Raw genomic sequence first — 19,222 nt, 5'->3', positions numbered from 1 at the left:
ATTCCTTTTAAATTGTGTGATTGGTTGAAAAGTAAACTTTATGCAATTATAATTCATGTTATAATTTATTAATGTTATATCTGTTCTTTAAAAATATGCCTCGGTTTGAATTGAAAAAAAATTTTAGTGAAAAAGACTTTTCACATGTAATGGTTTCATGATTTCTAATCAATAACTCCCATTGTTATGCTGAGTCATTATTGATCATTTAGAGACTTAATTACTCTAACTGCAGGCATATGTGCACACTCACTAGTACAATATGTGCATATGTTCTGGTATTGTAAAATTAGATGACAACCCTGCCTTGAAGCAAGGACTGATTAAGGAAGGCTAATCAAGTTCTTTAATGAGAGTCATGTGGTGGGTAAAATAATGGCCCCCCAAAGATATCCACAGATCTAATTCTCAGAAGTGATAATTTCCTGACATAGCCAGGTGGATTCAGCAAGTACTTATGTTAATCTTGAGCTAAGGAAACTATTCTGCATAATCCAGATAAGTACTCTGTAATAATATAGGTTTTATTATAAGAGAGAAATCAGAGAGAAAATGTGTCAGCAGAAGTTGTAGTGCTATCAGGAAGGAGCCATGAGCCATGGGGCATAAGCAGTTTCCCCAAAATGGAAAAGACATGGAAACAGGTTTTTTTCTTAGGGTCTCCAAAAGAAATCAAAACAGAAGATACTAAATTTCTTACCTAAGGCAATAATATTCCCTGCAAAGTCTCTAGTAATGTGTTATAATAGGGACACTAGAGACTGGAAATAAGGAAACAAATACCCCACAACCATTTCACAAACCACATACCTCCTATTAAAGTCCGATCGAGTGAGTGGTAAATTTGATAACTTTGTCTATTTTCTATAAAAGAAATTTTGCCCCCTTCATTTCAACAGTGTCAAAAATACATCTGCACCAGACCAAAGCCTTTTTTTAACTGGAAGAAACACAGGTTATCATAAATGTGCATATAAGACAATTCTGACGACAGATATAGGAATTTGTTTATACACTATATTCAAGAGATAAGTTAAAAACATTTTCTATTATTAGAAAATGTCTTTTAATCATACTTTTTTGTGATATTATTGGCCACCAAACTCACAATCATTCTTTGCCCAGTTAAGTATCATTTGTCATGAAACTGCAAATAGCAATTTGTTCTTGTAAAAACAACTTATATACCATCAAAGGAAATAAAAGAAAATGTAAATAAGTGCATTCAGCTTAGGAAGATGCTTTGCTCATTTATCATTTCTACCATAACGAATAAATAACTGTAAAGTATCTCTGTAAACTTTTGAAATCCAATCTGACATTTCTTTCTCAAGGAGAAGTCTTTTTAAAAATCATTTGCTATCTTTCCTTGATCATTTAAACATTATAGGTTACTTATCTTTTTCAGGCAGTGTTATGGAAAATTATTAAGCACTCCTCACTCATGTATTTGAAACTTCAGATTTACAGAACAAAATTTTTGAAAAAAAACAAAACACTGCAGTAAAACCTTTATTCTCTGTCTGGCAAGAGACAAAGTTGTATTTTTCATTGGCTAAAACTGATAAATTCAAAATGGTTGATGAGCTTTTTTGTGATTGGACTAATGCTTTGTAGTTCTGTTTCTTTCTGAAACTCAGTAGAAGTGCTCTGTTTCTTTTTTGCCTGCCCTTTCTCAAAGGCCCACTGAAATGAATCTGCAGTTATTTTATATACTGCACTGTTCAAGAAGGGAAACATTTTGACAGTTCTTCATTGTAAATATAGACGAAAAATTCAAAATTATTGACATTTCCTTGTAAGTTCTATCCTCTAAATCCTTTATGACTCACACTCAATCTTCTGGGGGCACACATTTTATATTTCTTTTTTCTTTCTTTCTTTCATTTTTTTAAGGCTTAGTGAGATGTGAAGCAGATGGAAAGGCTTTGGCTCTTTCAGGAATGATACAACATGTCCAGCCCCGTAAGCTGTGCTTTAATCATTAAAGCTCTTCCAGGACAATTCTTTTACTGATTTTAAGTTATACTTTTGACTTTAAAATATATTTTTCCCAACCATAAACAGTGTTGACTATTTAAAATATTAACTAAATGCATCCACTGGCTGCCAATCAAAATAGCTGCTAAAAATGCTTTGATAGAGACCACAGGATTGCTACCCACAAGTTGCTAAGGGTAGGCAAATACAGAAATATTTGCAAGAATGGGAAGTAGGTGCAAATAGAGGTGTGTCTGAAGCATTCCACCAGCACCAAAATGGAAGTGACACATACTGTGGACAGCTGGGATTGGGGGGTTGAAAAGATAGTTGCCCACCCAACAGCTTTCTCCCTGCTTTTAGAAAACCCCACTTCCCACTTTAGAAATAAGAAAGGTCTTACGCTTGCTTTCTTGGATTCGCTGGCAGCTAGGATGAGGGTTCAGTATTAACTAATGACAACTAAAGTACAGTATCCACCTAAAGTTTCCTACGAATCATTTCTCCCTCCAGTGAGAGTTATGTGAAATGAGGAATGTTCCTGAATTGCGTTAGGTTCTAAGCATTTGAAATCAGAAGGCATGGCCCTGCTGAAAGCATAAGAAAAAAGCCCGAGGTTGAAAGTCTATATGCAAGATAGAAAATTAACAAGACACTCAAGCACCTGAATTTTGGATGAGCTATTTCGTGGTACCCCTACATTCCATCCTACTGAACTCTTGACATACTGTTATGGTACAAGAAACATTTCCATCATAATTACTATGTACTGGCTAACTTCATGACCAAAAAAAAATTGATATAGATATCAGGAAAGATTCCTACACAATTCTTTTTAAAAATAATATCAAATAATAAGAGTAAGAAATTATCAAACTGCCTTTTGTTAGATGTGCTCTCTCAGTAGATGAGAGAAGGAACATCTAACAAAAGGGAGATCAGAATCATGGAATGTTAATGGAATATCAAGTAATTCATACAGCTCATCCAGTTATGTGTTGAATATTGGATAGAAAATAAATTAGCTATTCACTTAGCAGACTAAAATATAACAAATACTTTAATACATATTTTGTAACCAATCAAACATTTAAGTCTTCATTATTTTAACTGGCTAGATTTCAAAACCGAATATTTTTTAATGGCAGATATCGCTTTATTAATGTAACAGCAATTAAAAGTGCATTATGTGCTACAATAAAAATCAATTAGTGTATTTCTCTTAATAGAAAAATATGATTTTTCATCTGAATCTTACAAGTCTTACAAGTCAGGTATGGGATTCTTTTAGGAAGTTAAATGATTTTCTTAATGTCATTCAATTTGGAAGGGTCAAGAGCAGGAGACAAAAATTCGTGACAATGACGCAGAGCCTGGTCTCATAAACAATAAAGGGTTTTTGGACAATTAAAAGACTACTGGTATTTTGAGAGCCATAGCTTTTGTAGTGGGAAAATATTCAGGCTCTAAACTCAAGCATTAAATGTCAACAGTGTGCTTATTCATTATAACAACCCAGACATCCTGCACAGAGGGCATTCTGTGCTGTAGATACTTCTCTAAAGAGTCTTATTTCTGAATGATATAAACACGTTCAGTTTTAGGTGGCTTTGCACAACACTTTATACTTCCAAAAACCAGGTGTGTATTCTTTCTTCTTCTCAAATATTCCCTACTAACTGGCTGAAACCTTATATTTCACATATTTAAACTTCAGATTTATATAGATAACAAATATTCATGGAAGAAGTGAACCTTAGCCTATCTCTTACTTAACCTTGTAAATAAAATACAAATAAAATGCATTTTAAAATAATGGGATAATATATATATATACATATATATATATATACCACAGATTAAAAAAATGAAGATTAAGACCAATAGTGGTTGGTATAATTGTAAATACACAATGTTTTTGTTATCACCACTAATTTCCTTCCTAGTATTGCCCATAATCAAAGACATAGAATATTGATATCTACAGTTTCATTTATTCTATGTACATGATCAATCGAATACATGTATAAAAGTCATCTCTGGAAAAAGAATTGTGGATAGTGGTTTTGCATAGAATGATTACCCTTGGTGAAGACACAAACCTAACTCCAAAATCATCAAGTGAAAATTCTTCTTTATTACCTAATATGATAGAGGAGAGAGGACTTGTCTAAGCACTATTGTTTGGGAATTGGAAAATGTGACTAAAAGTTCAACAGGTTTTATAAACATGACTATAAGTAACACAGAAAATTAATAACTTCTTTACAAAAGAAACACCTCATGAGAATTTAAATGAACTTTTGTGAAACTAATCATCACACATCAATTGAAAAAAAGGTCTGATGCAACATTTTAATACTAATAGATTATTAGAAAAGGTAGAAATTGTGTTCTAAAGAAATGTAAATTGTTTCAACATTTTTCACTAAGACATAAATGAAAACATTGTCTTACATTTTGCGAATAATTGCCCACATTTTACAATAAAAATTAATAAAAAAATGCATTTTAAACTTGAAAAATAGTATTGCTAGCCAACTATGAATTAGCACGTTGTTTTTCTATAACTCATGATTTGGTATTTGAAGACATTAATTTAGGGACCAAGGAGATAACACAAGGATAAAGTGTTTGTCTTGCTGCAGCAATTCCTGATTTGATCACTGGCACCACATATGGTTCCCAGAGCACTGCCAGGAGTGATGTGATTCCTGAATATAAAGTCAGTAGTAATCTCTGATGCAAAATCCACACAAAAATATTATTATCTCTAAGTGTAAGGAAAGTAAAAATGACAATGAAGTAATAATTCATGCCAATGAAAAAGTTCATATGTATGTATGAGATAGAATGGTATAGATAGATTGATTTATATATATATACATGTAGATAAATATATGTATATATAGATATGTATATATAAACAGAAACAGTGCTACTGAGAATGTGAATAAAATGGAATTCTCATTTCTCAAAAAATTTAAAAACAAGTTAAAAAGCATATTGCTATGTACAGGGCTCTTCCATTCTATCTGACCAAAATACACAAAACATCTATTTAAAACACCAGTTTGAAAAGACACATATATCATATATATATATATATATATATATGCACAGTCTATGTTTACTATAGAACTACTTATAATAGTTAAGATCAGGGATAACCAATTCCTCATAATGAATAAATGGGATTGAAAAAAGGGACTAGTGCCATGAGTGGCACACAGAGGGCAGCTGGCTTGCTCTACATGCAGAACTGACGTCAAGAGATTTCAGAAGCATAATATTTTGGTGGGCTGGAGCTATAGCACCGAAGGTAGGGTGTTTGCCTTGGACACGGCCCACCCGGGCCATCCAGGTTCAATTACTCCGTTCCTCTCAGAGAGCCGGGCAAGCTACCAAGAGTATCTCACCCACACGGCAAAGCTTGGCAAGCTACTCATGATGTATTCAATATGCTAAGTGTCACAATGGAGACATTACTGGGCCTGCTTGAGCAAATTGATGAACAACGGGAGGACAGTGACAGTGACAATATTTTGGCAGTAGGGCACAACTGGTAATCATTGGTCCTGGCACCCCCTCCCTAGATAGATAGATAGATAGATAGATAGATAGATAGATAGATAGATAGATAGACATACAAATGGGCCAGAGAGATAGTGCAGAGGTTAAGGTGCTTGCCCTCCATATTGCTGACCTAGATTCAATCTTGCTATGACATATGATCCCCTGAACACTTATAAAGAAAAATCCCTGGAGACAAGCCAAGATTAAGCCCTGAGAATCAACAGCTACAGACAAAAAGTTTACAAACAAGCAAACAGAAAACAGAAAGAAAATAATATATCAGAAATCAGTAATAAGTGTGCACCCACTGATTATTGCTCCCAAATGAAACAAAACAAAACAAAGAGAACCCATGGTATAGATACATAACAAAATAACATTTGTGTAATAAAAAGAGCAAACACTGTTCTTGTGCTACCCTATAATAGCTTTTTATGTGGTATAATATAATAGAGTAGCACTTCTTGGCTATCATAATAGCTGAATAGTATAATTAACAAAATAAATCCTAGAAAAATTACTGGTTAACATCATTCATATGCTATTTTTTAAGAAACATAAGAAACAGGAAAAACTCCAATTAAAGGAAAATTCTAGAGTTAGTACAGAGGGTATGGCTGACTCTGGTCTGATACCCTGACCCAATTTGGTTCCTGAGCCCACCAGAAGTGATCCCTGAGTGTGAAAACTACCAGGAATGGCCCAAAATTCAAACAAACAAAATACTTTAAATATACCCTAAAATTCTCATCTCAGAATTGAGGATAATAATTAGAGGGCATTTAAAAGAGTCTAATCAACAGTGAGAGAGGAGTTTTATCATTGTCATGGTGGTAAGTGGTATGATAACACAGCATCCTGAAGCATATCAATATTTATTATTCATTACATAATATGTTCCAATAAAATAAATTTTAAATAAAACGATCCAAATACCGAGATAACCTGTGAATCAGATGGGTTTTTTTTTGAAGAATTGATATTTATTTTAGAAGTCCACAACTTTCATGTCAAAGACTAATTTAGATGATTAACAAAATATGTATTCTATCAAAGTATTAACACTTGATGTTTCCATTTAACGAAATCTGAGTACATAAAACATGTAATATACAACTTTACAGAAATTATCAGATGAACATGAAGGTCAATGTGTAAAAATGCAAATTGAAAGGAGTCTATGCTATTTATACTTTGTTTATATAAGTTTCTACTTCTGAATAATTGACAACTTGCCTTAATATTTTTTTTCTCTTTTTGGGTCACACCCAGCAATGCTCAGGGGTTACTCCTGGCCTTGCACTCAGGAATTACCCCTGGCAGTGCTCAGGGGACCATAGGAGATGCCGAGGATCAAACCCGGGTCAGCTGCGTGCACAGAAAACACCCTACCCGCTGTGCTATCGCACCGGCCCCACTTGCCTTAATATTAAATAAAATTTAAATGTTTAAGTTATTTTACATGTAATTTTAAAAAACTTGAAATTTAGGGGCAAATTAACATTTTGATAATATTCTTAAAAGCATCCATAAAAATATCTACTATTTCAATCTCAAAGATACTTGGGCAGTCTAATGTTTTATATTCAAACATTAGTAAATAAATTTTGATTTCTACAATTAAATATATATAAAAACAACTAATTATTTTTTTAAATTATACTTTAATTTTACTCACTATTTACATATTATCTTTCAGGCAATTGTTTTAGTCAAGAACAATAAATATGATCATATAAACATCATTGTTATTTTTAAGAAATGCATTAACTATCATAAAAAGCTTATTATAATTTACTCAATAAATATATTTCTCAATATTTAAATGTAGCATTGTTATACTTCATTTTACAATTTATTTGTTTAAATAAATTCAAATTCCTTTACGACAACCAGAAAAAATTATCAGAGACCTCCCTAATTGCAGGATAATACTTAATATAAAAATATCCAGATGCAGGGCTGGAGCGATAGTACAGCGAGTAGGGCATTTGCCTTGCATGTGGCCAACCCAGGTTCGATTCCCAGCATCCCATTAAGTCCCCTGAGGACTTCCAGGAGTAATTCCTGAGTGCATGAGCCAGGAGTAACCCCTGTGCATCGCCGGGTATGACCCAAAAAGCAAAAAGAGAAAAAACATCCGTATGCTGGGGAGACTACAATACAGTGGGTGGGTGCCTTTTATGTGGCAATATATTGGATGTGGCAATACCCCATTCGACCACCAGTTCCTGGAGACTGGCCAGGACTCATATCAAACACTCTTGGATGTGAACAGCCTCCAAAAAACTAAAATTAAAATAATTTACTAAAGAATAAAAGAAAAAACTACGAAGTATGAGACAGATATTAGGGAAATATAAATATATTCAAAGATTGTAAAAAATATTTTTCTGTATATGAATATTCAACATGCCAGTGCAACATATAATATCCTTTGAAGTGATTCTTAACTTGTAGTTCTTTCCAAGGGGTCTTTAATCAAATGTTATGTTTTTACTCACTCCATTTGTTTTTGTCATGGATGATGATCTAGGGATAGGTAGATGGCTCAGGGCAATGCTAAAATCATCAAATGCTAAAATGCTGCCGAATGAGAATAATATTTAGTTCAATCTAGTATTTTTTTCTGGCTATGGGTTTCAAATTGTCAACAATAACAAAAAGATACCTTTCCAGTTGACTAATTTAACAACTATAAGATTTTAAAAATGAGAGTCGCTCTAGAGATAGTATTGTGGAAAGGGCACTTGGCTTGCACATGACTGATCCCAGTTTTTTCCTGGCACCACATATGTTACCTAAGTACAGACTGAATTGATCTCTGAGCACAGAGCCAAAAAACTCCTTGACCATTTCTGGGTATAGAAGAAACCCCTGTCCTGTCCTATCCTCCCGTTGTTCATCTATTTGCTCGAGCCGTCACTGGTAACGTCTCATAACAAATTGTGATACTTGTTGTTACTGTTTTTGGCATATTGAATATGTCATGGGTGGCTTTCCAGGCTTTGCCATGCAGGTTAGATACTCTCGATAGCTTGCCGGGCTCTCCGAGAGGGGCAGATGAATGAACTCGGATTGGTTGTGTGCAAGGCAAACACCCTACCCACTGTGCTATCGCTCCAGCCTTCTCAAAACAGTAAAGATACACTCTGGATACTTTTAGGATAGATATTAAAAGTATGAATGAATTGTTTCTTAGATGCATTAGAAAATAATATTACAAAATGTATTAAATCATTTAATATTTTTAGTTAGTAATGGCCAGGATTCAATATATGCTATTATTACAACTAAATGTAATATTAGTAACATACACATAATTTTGCCATTCATATACATTATGCTTCCAGGTGACCTGGTGTTTATATGTTCTTTTGTTCTCATCTAACTTAATTATATAATTATTGGTAGAAAATGATAAGGAATAATTGCAAAAATGAGACGCTCGTTTTTTTTCCAATGTACATTAAAACAACAAAATTACTTCCTTTTCCAAAAGAACACATGATACAAATATAAACACAACCCATTTTTTCAGTTTTTTATATATTATATGTTTTGTATTCCTTTCTAAGACTTGACCCATGCAATTATTAAATTCTATATCTTCTTTGAAACTTACCTAATACTGTATTTAACATATCTTAGATACTTAGTGTAGGATCAGCAAAATAATGCAGAGATTAAGACACAAGTTGTTGATCCCAATTTAGTCTCTATCAGTACATGGTCCCTGAGCTTCAGTGAATACAGCCCTGGAGACCCCTTCAAATCTTTAGGTGTAGCCTAGGATACAACCAAATAGCAGTGATGTGGCCTTAGATAATCTCTGGTACCACGAGCCCTGAGCAGCACTGATTCATTGGGCATTGAACCACTGGCCTTTGTCCTGACTGAGTATTGATGAAAGGGTCGCCAGGCCTATGAGAATCACTTTGGGAGTCCTTTGAAAAGTTATATGGCATGGCCAGAGAGATAATACAGAATGTTGGGGCTTGCTTTGAATACACTGGATGCAGTTTTGATTGCAGGTACTATGAATGGTTCCTCAATCACTACCAGGATTGATCCTGGAGCACAGAACCAGGAGTAAGCCCATAGCATAACTGGGTATGGATAGACCACCATGACATAATTTTTAAGTTGTGCATAGATGCTTTATTATATTAAAATTAAATATTCATAAACACAAATCAATTTTATTTCAAATACAGTCTATTGATCCAATACTTTTTGATTGACAAAGCGAGGGAAAGAGAAATAGTTTGGGAGATTTTGAATGACAAATATTTGGAACAAATATTTGAAAATGTGTATTATATTCCATCACGAATAAAATGTAAACCTGCTAGTAACAAAATCAAAATAGTTATGAATAAGAAAGGCTAAAGTAAAAAATTTAAGTCATGTTCACACTTAAAACCTACTTCATTTCTTTAAGCTAAATGATATAATAAGCTGGGCTTTATATTTTATGATTATGGATCGATCTAATGAAATTTTCCCTAATAAACCTGAGTACCCCCCAAAAAAAGATTTTGGTAACAGGATTTATCCAAAGTTTAAAGTTCTTATAGAATGACATATATATTCCTTGTTGGGTACTGTACTTAAGGCCTCTCAGATGCCTGGCATATGCTGTTTCTATTTTGAGCTATTTCTCAAGCTCTATTTCTGACAATCCTAAGCCCAAACTTTCCATGTAAAGAATATGCTTGTTTTTATACAGACAACTTAATATTTCCAGTACTATATATGGCTTTACAGTATAAAGTGTTATTATATTGGGTTATTCTTTCCCCTAGACCTTTTTCTAATTAACAATCTAAATCTACTTCAGTTCCTTAAAAGAAAAGGTAAAATTTTTTGAAGAAAATTCTGTTGTAGAATAGCTACACCTACTATCTCAAAGCTAGCACAGGTGTTTGGGGGAATAAGTGCATTAGAGTAATCTACAAGTCTGGTTAAAAAATTGTGAGTTTTCACTAAGAAATCCAAAGGTAATGTTAAAAAGACTTTTATGTAGTTCATCTGGTTATCTTTAGTCAAGCTAAAATTAGAGAAACTCAGAATGTCTGTGCTTTTATGCTAATATTGAGTTGTAACTTTGTGTGCCATGCCTATAACTTAAAGGCTTTTTTTGTTTTAGTATATTCTAGGAAACTTAACAATGGCTTCCAGGGCCTATTTATCAACAATTGACCATTACTGCTTCTCTAGTTAATGTGAAATCCTGACATAATCTTACATGTCCAGTTGTATTATTGATATAAATGTGAACCTATTTGAATAGAATCTCTTTCCACTTACACTGTCCAGATGTTCTTTTCCATTTCCACTGTAGGCATATACAAATGTCCTTCCTAGCTTATTATTGTTTCAAGGACAATATTTACTAAAATAATTCAGGTTGATTAATGCAAAGTTATATATGAAAATTTAAGTTTAATTTCATATAAATTTTGGCAAATTTATAACATAAATTGACTGAAATGATGGTATTTTCATTGATTAATCAACTAACACGTCAAAGTATCATATTCCTCTAATTTTAATTAGTTTGATATTTTAATCATCTTGAAATTATTTTTTTGACTGATTGAAAATAAATCCAGACAGAGGTTGGCAAACCACCCGTGATGTATTCAATATGCCAAAAACAGTAACAACAAGTCTTACAATGGAGACATTACCGGTGCCTGCACGAGCCAATAGACAAACAATAGGAGGACAGTGCTACAGTGCTTTCTCTTAAATTCATTTCATTTCATTTCATTATCCTGTTAATCGTCGATTGCCTCGAGCAGGCCCCAGTAACGTCTCTTTCATCCTAGCCCTGAGATTATATTCACGGCTCTTTAGGAGAATGAGACCCATCATTGTTACTGGTATTTGGCATATTTGGTAGGCCACGGGGAGTTTGCCAGACTCTGCCCTGTGGGCAGGCTACATTTGATAGCCTGCAAGTTTGTCCAAAGTAGGAATGAGATAATAAGATGTCATAAAAAGATGTCCTGATAAGAGGTCACGTGGCCGATTCACGGCCACACGGTTCCGGGAGCTGGATTTTATAGTCTCTGAGTCTTGGCCGCTGATGGGATTACACGGCGCCAGGGGGCCAGGTGGTGGGTGTGACCCCCGCCTACTGGAATTTGGAGGATCTGGGTGGAAGATGCTCGACTCCAATTCGAGTAGGCGTGGAGGTCTCGGCCCCGGAACCCGCGTGGCTGTGTCCCTCTGCCAGTACCTTCATGGGTGCGGAGAGTGGTCTCAGCATGGTGGTGGCTGGTCCTGGAGGTCTTCGGCTGCCGTAGCCCTGGTCGGGGCGGGGAGGAAAGCTCAACCCACTCCCCTCCAAGGGACTCCGGGAAGGAACACCCAGGCGCGGGGGCAGAGACTCTTAAATATTTGAGAAAATTTTAATCATAATGATCTTTTTGAAAAAATGTTAAATGTTAAAATTTAAGTTATATTAGAAAGGTCATAGAAAGTCGTAGTTGTTAAATATGGTGAACCTCTCAATATATTTTTGAGCTGCAAGATTTGAAGGGTTCTACACTATGTGTAAGCTACATATTTCAAAATCTTCCCTATTTCATTTTCAGTAAACGAATTGATTGATTCTATTTCAGCACCACATACAGCAGGTGCCATTAAGGACATTCATGCTAAAATATGGTCTCTAATCTTGCATTTAAGTGGCATATCAAAATTAGCAGAATCCAGCTATACCTTATGGATGTTATAAATAATCAGGCATAGAATTTAGGGTGATTCACTAAAAACGAATAATCAGGTTCATTAAATTTCATCACTAAAATGTTCAGATAATCCAATAACCCAATATCATATTTATTTTTATTTATTGTTTGCTTGGGAGTCACACCTGGAAGTTCTCAGGGTTTGGTCCTGGTTCTACTCTCAGAGATCAATCCTGACCTTGCTTGTGGGACCAGTTGGGGTGCTGGTGATAGAACCCAGAAAGCCTGAGTACAAGGCAAACTCCTTACCAATGTACAATCTTTCCTGACCCCTCAAAATTAATTTTCACAATTTTATCTATGCCTCCTTAGTTTGGTTAAGAGATAGAAAAAAATCTTGATTTCTAAAATTTAATTTAAAATCATTTTTATTTGATGCTAGAGACATCTTGAACTAAACTAAAATGAAGAATGGAATTAGGCATACATGTATATTTTATGCCTTTATTGGTTACTAGTAGTTATTTAGATGTTTATGTATCAATTTTCTGATATGTTAAACAGAAATAATATTACTCATTTCATTATAGTGTAGGGATATTATATATGAATCATTAACAAAATGTGGCATACATACTAAGGCAATAGAACAACAAAGATTTTATTATTGTATACACTAGAATAGAATTTTATTTTATTCAGTCTTATAAAGTGTATTAACATTTTAGCCAATGAAAGTGTTAGCAATCACTTTATTAGTCAAATACCTTTTAGGAAATGTTAATTGTTCATATATTTTGCCTCATATAGGGACTTTCTGTATTGGATATGATGACTAATGGTCACAATTATGATTTTGCCAAAAGGCAAGCAACAATGTAGTAGCAGTAGGGGAGTATCAGCTCTTTGTTCTCATTTTGTTGTTGTTTATCTTGTTTTGGTTTGGGGCCACTAGTGCTCAGGAGTTGCTCTTAGTGTCATGCTCAAGGATCACACCAGTGGGCTTGGGGAACCACGTGGGTTGCCAAGGGTCAAACCCTACCCACTGTACAATCTTTCTGTCCCTATAACCAAGAGTGTTTTGTACTTCAGTTTTATAAAAAAAAATAGGTTCTGGTGGTAATGTTTACTAAAACGAATACCAATTCAAAGTAAATTTATTTGACCCATTTCCTTATATCTAAGAATAAATTTATTTCACCTTTATAATTTTAATCAAATTCTGCTAGTTGAAATTGCCATGTAAAATTGGACAGCTAAGTGTGCAATCATTATTCATAAACATACTCTCACAATTAGTTAATAAAATAAAAGATAACACAAGAAACAGACAAAAACAGCAGCAGTGCATAAACTGAAATAAGTGGAATGCAGTATACAATTTCACAAAAATATCTATTTTCTCAGTACAAATTTTCTCTTTCTGAGTTTGAAAAGTTGTGCTGTTTTGTTAAATTGAAATTATTGTACTGGCTATTTTGACAATGCAATAAAACAGTTCAATCATCCTGTAACCACTAGACTGTCTAGAACAATCACAGTCACAGAGACATTCCAATGCTATGAAAAAAACAAAACAAAACAATGAGCTCAATGTAATTCACACAATTTTTGCTGTAAATAACAGAAATATAAGTTGTATTTCAATTCCCAATACTGGTCCTGTTGTTCTAGCTCCATAAAACTATGTTAACTATCATATATAAACCATGTATTTCAGAAACAAAATTTCAATCATACATTATAAAAGAGTTAATTTCTATTTGCCCTACAAAAATAAAGAACTATTTTTATAAAAATATTTATCATTCACTTCACAACTATAAATTTTGAATTTGTGAATTTTAATTGGAAATTTTAAAATTATAGATACTAAATACATTTTATCATTAAAATATATTTTATATATTAAATGTATTTTATTTTGTTACTAATTATCATTTTAGGGCTTGAAAAATAGCTTCACGGGACAGAGAATATGTTTTGTGTGCAGAGTTGCCAAGTTTCTAATCACTAACACTGCATGGTGATCTTAACTCTGCCAGCAGTGATTCCCAAGCACCTACCTGGAAGCAGCCTCTGAGCATCTCCAGATTGGCTCCCAAACAAAGAAACAAACTGGGTTAGAGACAGAATAGTATGTGTGGTACTTACTTTGCTCATGGCCAACCCAGGTTTGATTCCTGCCACCACTTATAGTACATCTAGACCACCAGGAGTAAACCTTCAGTACAGCCAGGTGTGGTCCCCAAATCAAAGAAAGCACACACAGCACAAATATTCCAATTAATCTTTTTTTTTTTTCAGTTTTTGGGTCACACTCAGCGATTCACAGGGGTTGCGCCTGGCTCATGCACTCAGGAATTACTCCTGGTGGTGCTTGGGGGACCATATGGGATGCTGGGAATCAAACCCAGGTCAGCTACGTGCAAGGAAAAAGCCCTACCTTATATGCTACTGCTCCAGCCCATTCCTATTTATCTTAATTGTGACTTTATGTAAAAACAAAAGACAATTTGAAGAAAACACTAATAACCTTTAAAGTACAATTTCATGAAAAAAACTAGAATCTTTCTTACACAATGTTAAATCAAGTATTTGCTGCTAAGGAAGTTAAATCATAATTGTTTAATAACAATTATTTTCTCTATTAAATTTGAAAACATCAACTACATTTTTCTTCCCTAAAAGTACTCTTTTTTTTTTTGGACCACACCCATACTTGATGTTGTTTCAGGGCCTGTTCCTTGCTCAGGTGGATTCTCAAGGATTGCTCCTGATGGTTCTCTGGGGACCAAGTGAGTCTGAGCATTGTACCCAGGTCTTCTAGTTAATCATGCACCATAGTGTACTGAGACTTCTCTCTGGCATTAAAACCTACCCTCCTTCTTTCCCTTGCACTCTTTCTCCTTGTGATTATCAAAGTTAAAAATGGTAAAGTTTTAGACATACCATGTTTCAACACCAACGCTGCCATCAGTATCAGCTTCCCTTCCATCTCCACTGAATGCCTCCTCAACAAACACATTTTAAAATATGATTACTGTAGTTTGTATCTCATGTCCATTGTTGGTTTTAAAATTGCTACTTGAATAGGTAAAAAAGGATTTTGGTAGAACATATTTAATACTGTTTATAATTGTCACTGTCACTGTCCTCCCATTGTTCATCAATTTGCTCGAGCGGGACCAATAATGTCTCCATTGTGACAATTGTTACCTGGCAGGGTAGACATCATGATCACTGTTTATAATTAGGAGGAAAAAAATTGTCTGACTTTGAATATGTTAGTAACTTTATGTTTGTTCTTTTCATACTCCTTTTATTACTAATGTAAAAATGATAAGGGTGTGAATATATATCGGGGTCCAATAAGAAGTAATTTCAGGGAAATAACTAGTAAAGAAAACTACTTATCTAAACTATTTACATTACCTAAATATTGAAGTGTAAACAAGTGGCAGAACAAAGAACATCTGTTGATAAAAAATGTATTAATTTTTGCTGCACATTTTTGTCAGTTAATGAAAATAAGTTACAATAATAAATAAACACTTAGATACAAATTGTCCTGGGCTTAAGAAAACCCGAATAATCTCACAACAATAAGAACTTTATTATCAAGATTTATTATAAATATAAAAAGTCAATGCAAATTTTTAATTCAATAAATTAGAAATGACACCATCATATCTTTAACTAGTATATAATTCACTTTGAATAAATATTACTTGAAAAAAAGTTAGATTATTGAGACTCATATATATAAAAATAGGAATAAAAGATCCTTTATTGTCAGGAGTGGAGAAAAGCAGAACATAATACAAAATGACTCAAAAAGAAAATCTTTAAGATAAGCCTGATGAAGAGAAATAGATTTCCTATGTAGAGAAGAAAATGACAGTAGCAGTAAAAGTTACCACTCAGAATGCATAAAGAATGTAAAAGTAAAGGATATACCCGTAGAATATAAAATGTAAATGAAACTCATTTAAGTAAAAATTGTACAATTTCCCCAATGAATAGTTCAAAAATCCTTGATTATTGGCACTATGGTTAGGTGTTTCAAAATGTGACAAGGGACCAGAGAGATAATACAGTAGCTAAAAGACTTCCTGGGTCCAATTCCCAGCAAAGTATATAGTTCCAGAAGTACTCTCAGGAATGATCTCTGAGCACAGAATCAGAAGTTAGCCTTGAGCATTTTCTCAATATTATACAAGAACAAACAAATAAGCAAAAATAAAAAATAAAGAATTAGCTAGACGCATACAAAAAAAAATAAAACCAGGTCACTAACACCAAACACAGAACACTTAATTTCAGTCGATTAAAGAGTTAAATATTTCTCTAAATATATATATTATGAATAGAAGGATATATGAATGATGCATATCAGCACTTTACCATTATGGAGACCTTTATAATCCAACTCCATTGGCAAGAGAAACTAAAGAAATAATCCATAAATAGTGCAATACATCATTAAAAAGTCTTCTGAATTAACAAAGACACTACCAGAAAAATAAAATTTCAACTTAGCAATTGGAGAATATATTTACAAAGCATTCTTCTGACAAGAATTTGACAATCAAAACTATAAAGAACTCATAAGATGTTATCAAAAATAGAAAGTGATATGATAAAAATGGGCTACCAATCTCAGTGACACTTCTACATGGTCACGGTCACGGTCCTCCTGTTGTTCATGGATTTGCTCGAGCAGGCCCAGTAACGTCTCCATCGTGAGACTTGTAGTTACTGTGTTGAATATTGCATATTGAATACATCACGGGTAGCTTGCCAGGCTCTGCCGTGTGGGCTAGATACTCTCGGTAGCTTGCCAGGCTCTCCGAGAGGGGCAGAGGAATCGAACTCGGGTCGGCCATATTGGCTGGGTGCAAGGCAAACGCCCTACCACTGTGCTATCGCTCAAGCCCTTCTACAAAGATATATAACATATGGCCTCACTAAAAATATCTTATACAATGAGATACCATCTCACACCTCAGAGACTGGCCCACATTCAAAAGAACAAAAGCAACCAATGCTGGCGTGGATGTGGCGAGAAAGGGACACTCCTTCACTGTTGGTGGGAATGTCCACTGGTTCAGCCCTTCTGGAAAACAGTATGGACGATTCTCAAAAAATTAGAAATTGAGCTCCCATTTGACCCAGCAATACCACTCCTGGGAATATATCCCAGAGAGGCAAAAATGTATAGTCGAAGTGACATCTGCACTTGTTTGTTCATTGCAGCACTCTTTACAATAGCCAGAAACTGGAAGAAACCTGAATGCCCAAGAACAGATGACTGGTTAAAGAAACTTTGGTACATCTACACAATGGAGTACTATGTAGCTCTTAGAAAAGATGAAGTCATGAACTTTACATACAAGTGGTACAATATGGAAAGTATCATGCTAAGCGAAATGAGTCAGAAAGAGAGGGATAGACATAGAAAGATTGCATTCATCTGGGGGATATAAAGTAACAAAGTATGAGATTAATACCCAAGAATAGCTGAGATCAGCACCAGGAGGATTACTCCATAACTTAGAGGCCAGCCGGGTATCCTAGAGGAAAGGGCAGTTCAGATAGAGAAGGGAGCACCAAATAAAGGATGTTTGGAGGATCCTCCCAGGAGGGGAGATGCATGTCGAAAGTAGACTATGGACTGAACATGTTTGCCACTCAATGCCTCTTTTGCAGACCACAACACCCAAAAGGAGAGAGAGAACACAGGGGATTGCCCTGCCACAGAGGCAGGGGGGGAGGGGGGGATGGGGGTGGGGGGGATACTATCCATGGTGGTGGAAAATGGGCACTGGTGGAGGGATGGGTATCTGATCATTGTATAATTGAAACCAAAGCACAAAAAATTATAAATCTACAACTGTAAAAAAAATAAAATAAAATAAAGGGAAAAAATCTTATATTTATTAATTATTATGGAAACAAATAAAATCATAACATATCACTTAACTCTGGATACAGGAATCTCTATCAAAAAATTAGAAACAACAAATGTTGGTGAGGAGGTAGAGTATTAAGAAATCTTGTACAGTATTGATGTGAATGTAAATCAGTGCACCTTCTATACACAAAAACAATCAGATGTTCCTTAAAAATATAAAATAAAAATACCATAAAATGTGGTAATATCACTCATGGAAATTTATCCAAAGAGAATAAAATACGAATTTGAAAATGTATTTATATAGTAATATTAATAAAAACATTATCAATGTTAGACAAGACATGGAATAAACTGAAGTCCCCAGTGACAGATGATTGGACAAAGTTGTCTTGTACACAGTGAAATACTACTCTGCCATCAAAATAGATAAATCTTGCTTTTTGAGTCAAATGGAAATTGAAGCTTTATGCTAAGAAAAAGAGAATTTCTGATGGTGTTACTTAGTATATGCAATATAAAAAAAATGAACCTGAATGAAACAATACAAATATTACAGTTTATGAAAACTATGACAATCTCTGAAACGGAAGTGGGAACAAAGAATGGTTGGGTCGCAGGTGCAGTGAATCCTATTTACCCATAAATGTGCCATATTACACCCCTATAATTCTATAATACATCAAAACAATGATAAAACTAAGAGAAGAAAGGAAAATGTAGCTGGATATTACGCTGTGATATTCTTGAAGAACTATATTTAGTGTGCTCAAATAACTTTTACACAGTCTAATGAATACTTTGGGAAGTTTAAAAAAATAACATTTGCTTTAAATGAATGTTTCGTAGCACTACAGAAGAATTCAGCAGTTTGAGGGGTAATTAGGATAAAATTTTTGAGGGACCAGAGAGATCAGGATTAAGTGCTTTGTTTGCATTCTGCAGAGAAAACAGTCACTCATGAGCAGAAATCCAGAAACAGCCCACCAGAAGCAGCTGCCAAATATTTTCAGGTGTGGTTCAAACCACCTCCCCAACTTTTAAA

The 19,222-nt window shown here is 34.3% G+C and overlaps 1 protein-coding gene across 1 annotated transcript in view; it reads right to left on the bottom strand.

Moving 5' to 3' along the window:
• The window catches only part of LRP1B (LDL receptor related protein 1B), a 1,985,988-nt gene that overhangs the window by 1,645,227 nt on the left and 321,539 nt on the right, over positions 1-19,222 (bottom strand). The gene's annotated exons all lie outside the window — the stretch shown is intronic.

This window comes from Sorex fumeus, unplaced genomic scaffold (genome assembly GCF_029834395.1).
Source record: "Sorex fumeus unplaced genomic scaffold, SorFum_2.1 ptg000035l, whole genome shotgun sequence".
Taxonomy (NCBI): Eukaryota; Metazoa; Chordata; class Mammalia; order Eulipotyphla; family Soricidae; genus Sorex; species Sorex fumeus.
Note: the sequence above shows the minus strand (reverse complement) of the source record. Positions and strands in the feature narration are given on the sequence as shown.